Genomic DNA, 10,095 nt, shown 5'->3' with positions numbered 1-10,095 from the left:
TTTGCTTCTGGTACTACCACGGAAGAAGGATGAACGTGTATGCAACTATGCATGAGTGAAGATGAATGTGTATGCACGAGTGAAGAGAGATATATACACTAGTAGAAAACGGGTCTTAGTCCCCATTGAGAAGGGTCTTTAGTTCTGGTTTTACAACTGAGACTACGGAATTGGGACTAAAGCCTAACTCTTTAGTCCTGGTTGCATTATGTACCCGGACTAAAGGCCATCCACGTAGGCTACGGCGCAGGGTGGAGATCTTTATTTCTGGTTTGTTACACCAACCGGGACTAAAGGTCATGACGTCTATTATTTTTATTCATTTTTCTAATTATTTTTTACTCCCTCTTTTTTTGTATTTTTTCCAGAATTTCTAGTATTTCAGTTATTTAACCAATTTAGTCTCTAAGAGCATCTTTAGCAGAACCCGTAACTCGAAAAGTAACGCCAGTTTACGGGTTTGGGCCAAAAAACGACGCCGAACAGTTACCGTAAATGACGACAAACCGATTTTTTTTCAGGCCGAGCCCGAAAACCCAAATCGGCCTGTATTTGTAGGGGGCGATCGAGCGAACCGAATGGTGGATCAATATCTAGGGTGCGCTGAAATTTCACCGCATGCAATGGCTCACTATCTCCCTCACCCCCCGTGCCGCCACCACACACCGCCGCACCGCCCGATTCGGCTGAGCCCGTCATCCCGCCCGCGGTTCCTCGCCCAACTCCGGGTGCCACCGCCGCGCCGGCGAATCGAGGATGAGCTTAGTCAACATCGATCTGTCTGATTCATCGAGCTCGGACAATTTCTACCTCGACGAGCTGCTCCAGGACGACGAGGTGGAGGCCACCATCCTCCTTCTCTCCGTCAAGGAGCTGGAGGACCGCACGCAACTTCTTAATCAGAGGCGCGGCTCGGTGATTGGCCTCAACCACATCCAACGGAATCGCCTCCTCAGCCACGGGTAGTTGATGGATGACTACTTCGCCGAGGTACCTACCTATCCACCTCATCTATTTCCTAGGAGGTATCACATGCGTTGTAGTTTGTTCGTCAAAATCGTCAAGGCCTGCGAAGCCAACTCAAATTACTTCAAGCAACGTAGAAATGTTGTCGGCGTAGAAAATCTCGGCTTCCATGAGGGTTATTGCGTATGACATCCCCGCGGACTACACCGATGAGTATTTTCGAATTGGCGAAGATACAATCACGGAGTCCGTTCGTAGGTTTTCTCGTATGATTATCAAGTTGGTTGGGCCAACCTATCTCCGAGCTTCCAATGAGGATGACACAAAAAGATTGATGGAGATAAATGAGAAAAGAGGTTGGCTTGGAATGCTTGGCGGTCTTGATTGTATGCATTGGACATGAAAGAATTGTCCCAAGACATGACATGTACCGTGGGAAGAGAAAAGATGCTACCACTGTACTTAGGCCGTCGCATCACAAGATTTGTGGATTTGGCATTATTTTTCTGGGTTTTCGGGAACACTCAATGACATCAACGTGTTTCAAAGATCCCCTTTGCTTTTGAAACTAGCAAATGGGAAGCACCCACTTGCAATTACAAGGTCATGAACAATGAATATATAATGGGATATTACCTAACCGATTGCATCTATCTGGACTGGACAACTTTTGTGAAGTCTGTGAAGGATCACCAGGACAAAATAGAAGCTGAATTTTCCAAAGCTCAAGAAGCAGCTCGCAAGGACATTGAGAGAGCTTTCGATGCTTTGCAAGCAAGGTTTGCCATTATTCGTGGCCCAGACCGATTTTGGGACAAAAAAACCCTTGTGAACATCATTGCGAGGATGAAAGAGAGTTGAGTCTGACATGCTTCTATGAAAACGTTGGCACCCGAGTGCAACCCCAACGCAATCCGGATCGCATTAAAACTTTCTTTGAAAAGCATCGGCAGATTGAGAATGCCAGTACACATGCATGGCCGTCGCCTTTGATCCTACCATTCCATTCATTTATGTGTAAGATGTATCATTGTTGAGACATTTGTTTATTTATTTGATTGTTCAAAAATTGTTGTAATTTGGTTGAGACATTTCTTCATTTATTCAATTTACCCAAAACTATTGTAATAATTTGCTTCAGACATTTGTTTATCTATTGTAATAATTTGGATAGTTATTTTATTAATTATGATCCATTGTTGTATGTGTTGCATTTGAATTCTATGAAAATCCCTACTTTTACGGGTTTAGAAAATCGCTGTCGAATAACAGAGCCCGTCACCAAAACTGTAAACAGAATTCCGACCCGTAAACACAAGTTTGGTGAACTGAAGTTGGACTTTTCAGTTCGCGTGTTTACGGGCTCTGCTAGAGATACTCTAACTACACTTAATATCTAGTCAAATTAATTACTCGTCGTTAAATTTCCCGATCGATCACCTATCCTCAAACTACTTCAACACTAGGACGCTTAACTTCTGAGTTCATTTGGTCCCACTTCCAAGTGTTTTCACCCATATTATTGTTATTAGTATCATATCAATCTATTAACCTATTGGTCACGATGTCACACTTCTTTATTGTTTGAATTCAAATAATTCTTTTAGTAAGCAAAGTAATGATGTAATAATAAATTTAAATAAATAAATAATAATAATTTTTTAATTTTTTTTTGCGAAACCTAAAACCTGAAAATTCTCATATTTCCCTTTGGAAGTTTGTGAAATGCTTTAAATACAAAAGCTGACATTTTGATTGCAAACTCACCTTGATTTGCATCAGATTTAACTGAACAGAAGGTACTCTTGCCAATCACCTTAATGTGCAATTGATGCATTCCATGCCAAGCAGGGCTACGAAAAGCCGACAACAATTCAGTAGGATTTACCTATTGTACTATCAGGGAGCTATCACTGGCAAGATGCTTAGTTCTTATTCGAATCGTAATATGTCACCGTTGACTCACTGCTTGGACAATTAAGATCTTTGATGGTTTATTACTAATCTAATGGAAAATATATGCAGCCGAAAGTTACTAAGCTCACCAGGTTTGCTCATCGATGTTATTCAGACAGTAAAGTATGCCTAAAGAATGGTGTTAGAAATGTGAGTTCCTCCCCGCAACAAAAAAAGAAATGTGAGTTCCTGATATTTTTTGTGCTTGGGACATTACTGAATTTGTTTGGAAGGTTATGTTGAAACGATGGTGCTTTCAGGCTTCATGGCATTCAATAAAAGACTAGCTAGTGAAGAAGCTTGTTGCCTCACATAGTCTTGTACTTCTGGGCTATCTCCTGAATATTTGCAATGTTTTAATCTTGATGATTACAATGTTACTTTGAACAGTTAAACTGGGTCCATTTGTCTGAAAACAAGTGTGTTCATATGACGTGGTCGACAATAATATACAACATTGTCATACTTATACGTTTATTTTCATGTATAAACAACTTGGATTTCTATGGGACTTCATGAAAGCACACCATGCCGTTGGAGGCAGTATAGTGTTTCTGCAATTTTACCTGAATATGGCGTTCAGATGTTGCTTCGAAAACTGCCGAAAAGAATTGTTATCACAATTTTCAAATCAGAAGTAGCTTGCATGGCATATGTAGTTTAAGCTATACAAACTAGAGATGTTGTACGCTGATTATGTATTACATATTATGATTGAATTTGGCAATTGTTGTAATGATTATCCTCCCATATTTGGTTCAGTTGCTTTTGCAACGCTAACTGTGTTGTACCCATGAAAATTTCAATAAAGTGGGTGATTGGGTACTTTGGTGTGCAATACAATCATGTTCAAGGACGGAGCTAGGAATATAGTTTGAAGGGGGCCAATTGAATAAAATTTTGCTTGGAGGGGGCCATATAGGCAAATATTCAAAATTGAAGGATCAATTCGGATATATTTTAGGGGGCTTTCAGCAAAATTTTAAGCATAGGGTGGTGGGGGGGCATGGCCCCCGCTGGCACCCCCTAGCTCCGTCCATGATTATGTTCAAGAGCCTCACTCGCAAGAGTAAATTGGAGTAACAACACATACCGAAGTAGTAAAATGTTTAGAGAGGTCTCCAGATGAATATATAGAGCTAAATTTGTCACTTCTATAATAACATCTTTTCATTTATCACACTACCTACAATTGTCAATATAAGGTAACCCGTAGCGACGTACGGGTATTGTGCTAGTATAACATAGTAAATTTATTCATCAAACCGGTACGTGCCCATAGAACACACTAGGAATAGAATTACGCGAGCAAGCACGCACGCCCTAAAGATGGATTCATACTCAAAGAAGGTAAACACAGATGGCACGCACACATACTATGCTACCGAGCACAGACACCCGGAAGCTAATTCGATTCCTCGATCGAAGGTAAACACACATAGACGCCTCGAAGCTAATTACCAGGAGATTGTAGCTAGCGCCGGGGCGGGGTCGCCAGTCGCCGGCGGTGTCAGTATCCCGGGTTGCCGCCCCAGCCCCATCTGCGCACAAGCCACGCGACGCGAGCCGCCGCCACGACGGCGAAGCTGGTGACCGCCGCGACCATCCCAGCATTGCCCGGTGGGCACACGGGTGGATGCGGGCATGCCAGGGGAGGCAGGCACTCAGGTGGAGGCGGGCACGCCGGCGGTGGAGGCGGGTTCATCATTGGCGGCGACAGGTGGGCCGCAGGGCAAGCAAAACTGCTGCCCCTGCGCACCAACGGCGGTCGCCAACGCAGCAGCAGCGACGACAATGTACACCGAGCTCTTCATTTGCTTCTCACTCGATCAGTCACTCTCCTGCACCGGACATCCTCTCCAGAACTAGCTAAAATCACAGAAATAAGAAACTGCCATGACTTATCTTCAAAGGAAAATCATGAGCATAGGGGGGAGGGGGAGGGGGGGGGCTGCGCCCCCCCTTGTCTCCATCCCTGCGTGGTTTAGTTCAAAGTTGGATAAAAATGAACTAAAACCACGACATTTATTATGAATCGATTGTAGTAACTTATATTCGGGGCTACACGAATATGCAAAAAACTAAGGTAAGTCGAGTTCTATTTTGCACGTTTGCACCAATCATTTATATTGTGTTCAGTGGGGAACGGTTTAATGGCCTGTAGATTGTACATGGAAGACATCGAATCAGGGGGCTGTTTGGTTTATGCCTCCACCAGCAACGCCAAATCAAGGGCATGCCAAAATGTTGGCGAAGGATTCGCCTGCCCCACTTTTGACATTCGCGTGGGCGCAGAAACCAATGTAGGGACCAAAATTTTGGCGTAGCTGACATAGGACAGACTTCAATCCAAACGCTAGCCCATGATACTAGTCAACGCCCAAATTTTGGTATGGCAACCAGTGGCCACAATCCAAACAGCCCCCAAATCTGTTTGGCAAATGGGAACTGCACCATCTGATGATCAATCGTCTCGGGAGATTGCAGACATAAGGGGAAGTGACGCTGATGTTGCAATCCACGCGCAGCTAAGCGATCAGAAGTCCAGCGTCTCCTCCTCCAAGCCAGCCACGTCGACATATTTTCAGAAAGATGAGACCTGCGAAGACCATTATTTAATTGGTAAACTCTTGCGGCCGGAAGCAAACGTTGGCCCAGCAACAGAACATTCTAGGCAGCACGATCAGAGAAGGTGCCAAAGCTACTAAAGGTCCATTAGTTTGGGCTGTGGCTGGCTGGCTGTGCAGGAAAATCTGATGTGTAGGAAAGGCTGTTGCGTAGGGAAAGCTGCTTTCCAAGTTTAACTGTTTGGCAAGTTGGCTAGTTGTCTGGCTGTGAAGAGATAAATTGTCTGAAATACCCCGAGTTTCGAGAACATGTATTTGAGCTAATTTTGATACCATATTGTATTTCGAGAACATATGGTATTCATATATATGATACCATATTGTAAATCCCTATGATATTTTGCCATCTCCACACCATCAAAAGCTCCAAGTCAATATCATATGGAACCGAACCATACATAATATTTAAGGTATGTAAACATGGAGCGTTCAGAGCAAGAAAAGAGCTCGGTGGTGGCACACAATGTAAATAGTGGTGGAGGGTCGGCGGAGGCCAGCGGGAGTGGCGGCGGCGGGTTACTGCGCGGTGAAGGCGCGGGCGATGTGTGTGGGCCAGAACGGACTAGAAAAGAGCTCGGCGGTGGCACACAATGTGAATAGTCTTAAATGACATGGGCAAGTTATGAAAATGATTCGTCTGTTAAAATGAAAGTTGCGGGAAGCACCTCAAAACGTGTTTTCCCATCTTTGCATGTAGGGTGCTTTGGCTTTCGGAAAGCCACCCTCCAAAACCACCTACTCCCTCCGGTCCATATTAATAGACTCAATTTTATCTAGATTCATATGTATCTAGTTAAGTTTTTAGACTAGATGCATGCGAATCTAGACAAAGTGGAGTCCATTAATGTGGACCGGAGGAAGTATTTGTTTTAATTCGCTAGCTTTTTCCACTGGAAAGCCAAAAAAAGCCCAAACAAACACCCCCTAAGCTTCCCATAACTAGCATAATTGAGCAACGGCTGGCACCGAAAGCTGGCCTTTTATGTTCAGACAAATATCAAAATAGAATTGACTAGTTGAACACAAATGTAATGCATGTAACTGTATAAGGAAAAGTGGCGGTGCTATGAATCAACATCAATCATACCTCAGTTAATTAGATTTTATTTCTATGAAGACAAATAATTTTTCAAACTACAATAATATGTCTTTTAATAAAAACCGACATAATATGCAAGAATAACATTGGAAAGGTAAAGTACACTGCAATTAAAGTAGTTTATTTTCGTTGTAACTCGTTAACATCGGTACATGGTAAAATACATCTCTCTCACCAAGCTTTTCCTCCTTGGCTTCTCCCATCTTGACACTTTAGAGCATGTCCAGTAGCTCTTCTAAAATACCTACCCTATATCTCTATACATGGCATCTCAATTAATAGATTCTTCTCCTAAATTATGTTCAAGTACAGTAGCTTATCTAATGCCACACATATATTCGGCTCCCTTATATATTGTGATAATATTCTATACTAACAACATATGTTTGCCTCTTCAACCTTGTTTTCATGGGAGGGTAGGCTGCTTATCTCCTCCAAGATTTAAAAAAAAGTTATGTTTCTCCCAACTTACATCTGAATCGGCATCAACCACCGTATCACATGCTCCGTGGCAGCACAAAACGGAACAGAGCCGACCAGCAATCTGGCAAGTACCCTATCTTTTAAAATTATATCCTAGGCTATGGATGCATTTCAAACTTTCATTGAGGTTGATCTCTTGGAAAATGTAAGAAAATAAAAGAGAGAACACGCTTTGGCACCTACATTTGGATCTTAGAGCTGGAAATTATTCATCATGCTTTCGCCGTTTCTTATAGGTAGCAAAGTATGTGAAAACCCAAAGTATTAAAAAACTACAGTTTTTTTCCTAGGCGTAAGATACTACAATTTTGATATATCAGAGCTGTCTTGAAGTTTGAAGAATATTTTGTCATGTTTGGCTAGTGTTCATAATCCCTCCACAACAGCAAGGTGTGGAGGTTGCATACGTTGTGGCTCAAGAGGGCCGCTTGCCAGGAAGTGGCAGGAGGACTAAGCCAGCAACATTGCCAACAATGAGGACTATAGCAGAGGTCACATGCTTAACTTGCTGGCATTGGCCAGCTCGGCAACACCCGTCTCTCCCTCCCAAGCACGGATGCGGTGTCTGGGTCTTCCGCCCGACACGCACACTCATCGTAATTTTCTAACTTTTACTGTTCCAGAAAAAAGAGGTCACGAGCTGTTTCTTTATACTTCGAAAACACCACAGTTTGAGGAATAATGCAGTATTAATACCACAGTTTCTAGTCAATGCCAAACACATAAAATTATTTTGAACTATGGTGATTCTCTTTCACCAAACGCGTTTGACGAGCTACGATCTACTCCAATATAATAGTATAGATACGGGGAGAAGCATGAGACAAGAATGATGAAGGGGGGAAGTGGATTCGAGATTTCTTTTACACGGTCCATTTCGCCCAGCTCCAGCCCACAAGGCCCTTCTTAGCCCACAGCTCACATTTAAACTCTCCACGCTTCGCGCCTACTCGTATGTCCTGCATCACTGATCGTCCAGTCTGTCGGTGCAACCACCGTAGCATTGCCGGTCCTCCCCTTGAGACGCACTATATCCCCACGCTGCTGCATCTGGAACGTGTCTTGAGAGTCTCGTAATCTACCCTGGCTGGTGTCCATGATGGTTGACGCGCCCACTCGATGAGCACCTGAAGGTGAGAGTTGTTACCTCGTTTCACCAGTTTACACTCCATAATGTGAGTTCCAAAAGTATCTTCGGTTTGACGTGATACACCACATCGAGTTCACTCGACGGATGTAACAGTCAGTTCTAGCAAGCCAGCACCAGCGCGTACGCAATGCCTTGTTTATTAGCTTCAAGTTGTGAAGACCCAACCCACCATAGATTGTTGGCTTGCAAACGGCCTCCCACGTAGCTAGGCACTGTTCACTCTTTGCATCCTCACCCTCTTTCCAGAAGAAGCTTCTAATAATTTTCTTGAGTGCCTTGAAGAGCCATGGTGTGGGACATCCAAAGTGAGCATGCGGAAGATTACCGTTAATTCTAGGACTGAACGCGCCAAGATTAGACACCCACCACGATGAAGAACACTCAATTTCCATGTAGGCAGGTGCCTGAAAGGAATATGGGAGGTGCTATGCACCGAGCTGGTCGGTGGCAGTGAACGTACCGCACACCCCCCCCCCCCTCCCTCGGGCGTATATGGGCTCGACCCATTAAGTTGAGCGTCCGCACACCCCCAAGCGGGAGTACTGGGCCGGCCCAGTAACTTTTCTCTCATTTCTTTCTTTTTCCTTCTGCTATTTTATTTATGTTTTGCTGAATATGAACAAATTTTGAACCTAAACTTTATAAAAATATGAAAAAAATTAGAATCTAAACATTTTTTGAATTTCAATATTTTCGCATTTGAAATATTTTGAACATATTTCAAATTTGAACGGTTTTCAAATTTAAACGGTTTTCAAATTTGAACGGTTTTCAATTTTGAACATTTTTTAATTTAAACATTTTATTTATATTTTCGCATTTGAAAATATTTTGAACAGATTTCAAATTTGAACGGTTTTCAAATTTGAACGGTTTTCATATTTGAATGGTTTTCAAATTTAAACATTTTTTAATTTAAACATTTTCTCAATTTGTTCAATTTTTTAAAAATTAAAAATTTTTGAATCTGAAAAAATATAAACATAACCGAAAACAGAAAATAGAAAAGAAAATACAGAAAAAGGAATCAGAAAAGAAAAAAGAGAAGGAAGATCGAACTACTACAGGCTAAACAGACACAAATGGGCCTGGCCCAAACCCGACCAGGAGGTGTGCGGTGGCCGGTAGCCCCCGATCTGGTCGGTGTATTGGCTTTGCTAGAGATGTGGGCCGAATTCTGCAAATGCTATTCTTCGCTTATTGCGAGCGGTAATCCCACTCGCCCGCATGACATCCGTGCTGGCCTCAGCCCAGTAAGTGTTTTTTCTTTCTTTTTGCTTTTTTCTATTTCATTTTGTTGTTTTCAGTTTTTGTTTTTTTTCTTTGTTTTCGTTTTTCTCTCCGTTTTTTCTACTCGATAAAAATGTTTTTTAAAAATTATGAACTTTTCAAATTAGGAATAATTTCAACCTGGTGAACCATTTTTTGAATTTGAATTATTTTTAAAATCATGACAAGTTTATGACATAACATAAAAATATATTTTATGACGCTTGTAGCAGTATAGATTTTACATTTTTAAAAAAATACACAAATTAACAAATCCAACGTTGACTTCAACCTAAAAAAGCCAAGTAATTATCAATTATCAACGAAGCGAGTATATTCCTTGGGACTCTTATCGAGAAGACTCACGGTAGAACATTTCATAAAGAACCACTTATAAGTGCAAAAGCCTATTCACCACCTCTTTCTTTTGAAGCAAGTGTTCACCATTAAACCAAACTATCATGTCGTGAGCCTCTGGCCTAAAACGAACCACTTTAAACCCATCAATAAACCACTTTCAACCCATCAACTAAGTGCATTTTCAA

Source organism: Lolium rigidum, chromosome 4 (assembly GCF_022539505.1).
Source record: "Lolium rigidum isolate FL_2022 chromosome 4, APGP_CSIRO_Lrig_0.1, whole genome shotgun sequence".
In the NCBI taxonomy this organism is placed as follows: Eukaryota; Viridiplantae; Streptophyta; class Magnoliopsida; order Poales; family Poaceae; genus Lolium; species Lolium rigidum.
Note: the sequence above shows the minus strand (reverse complement) of the source record.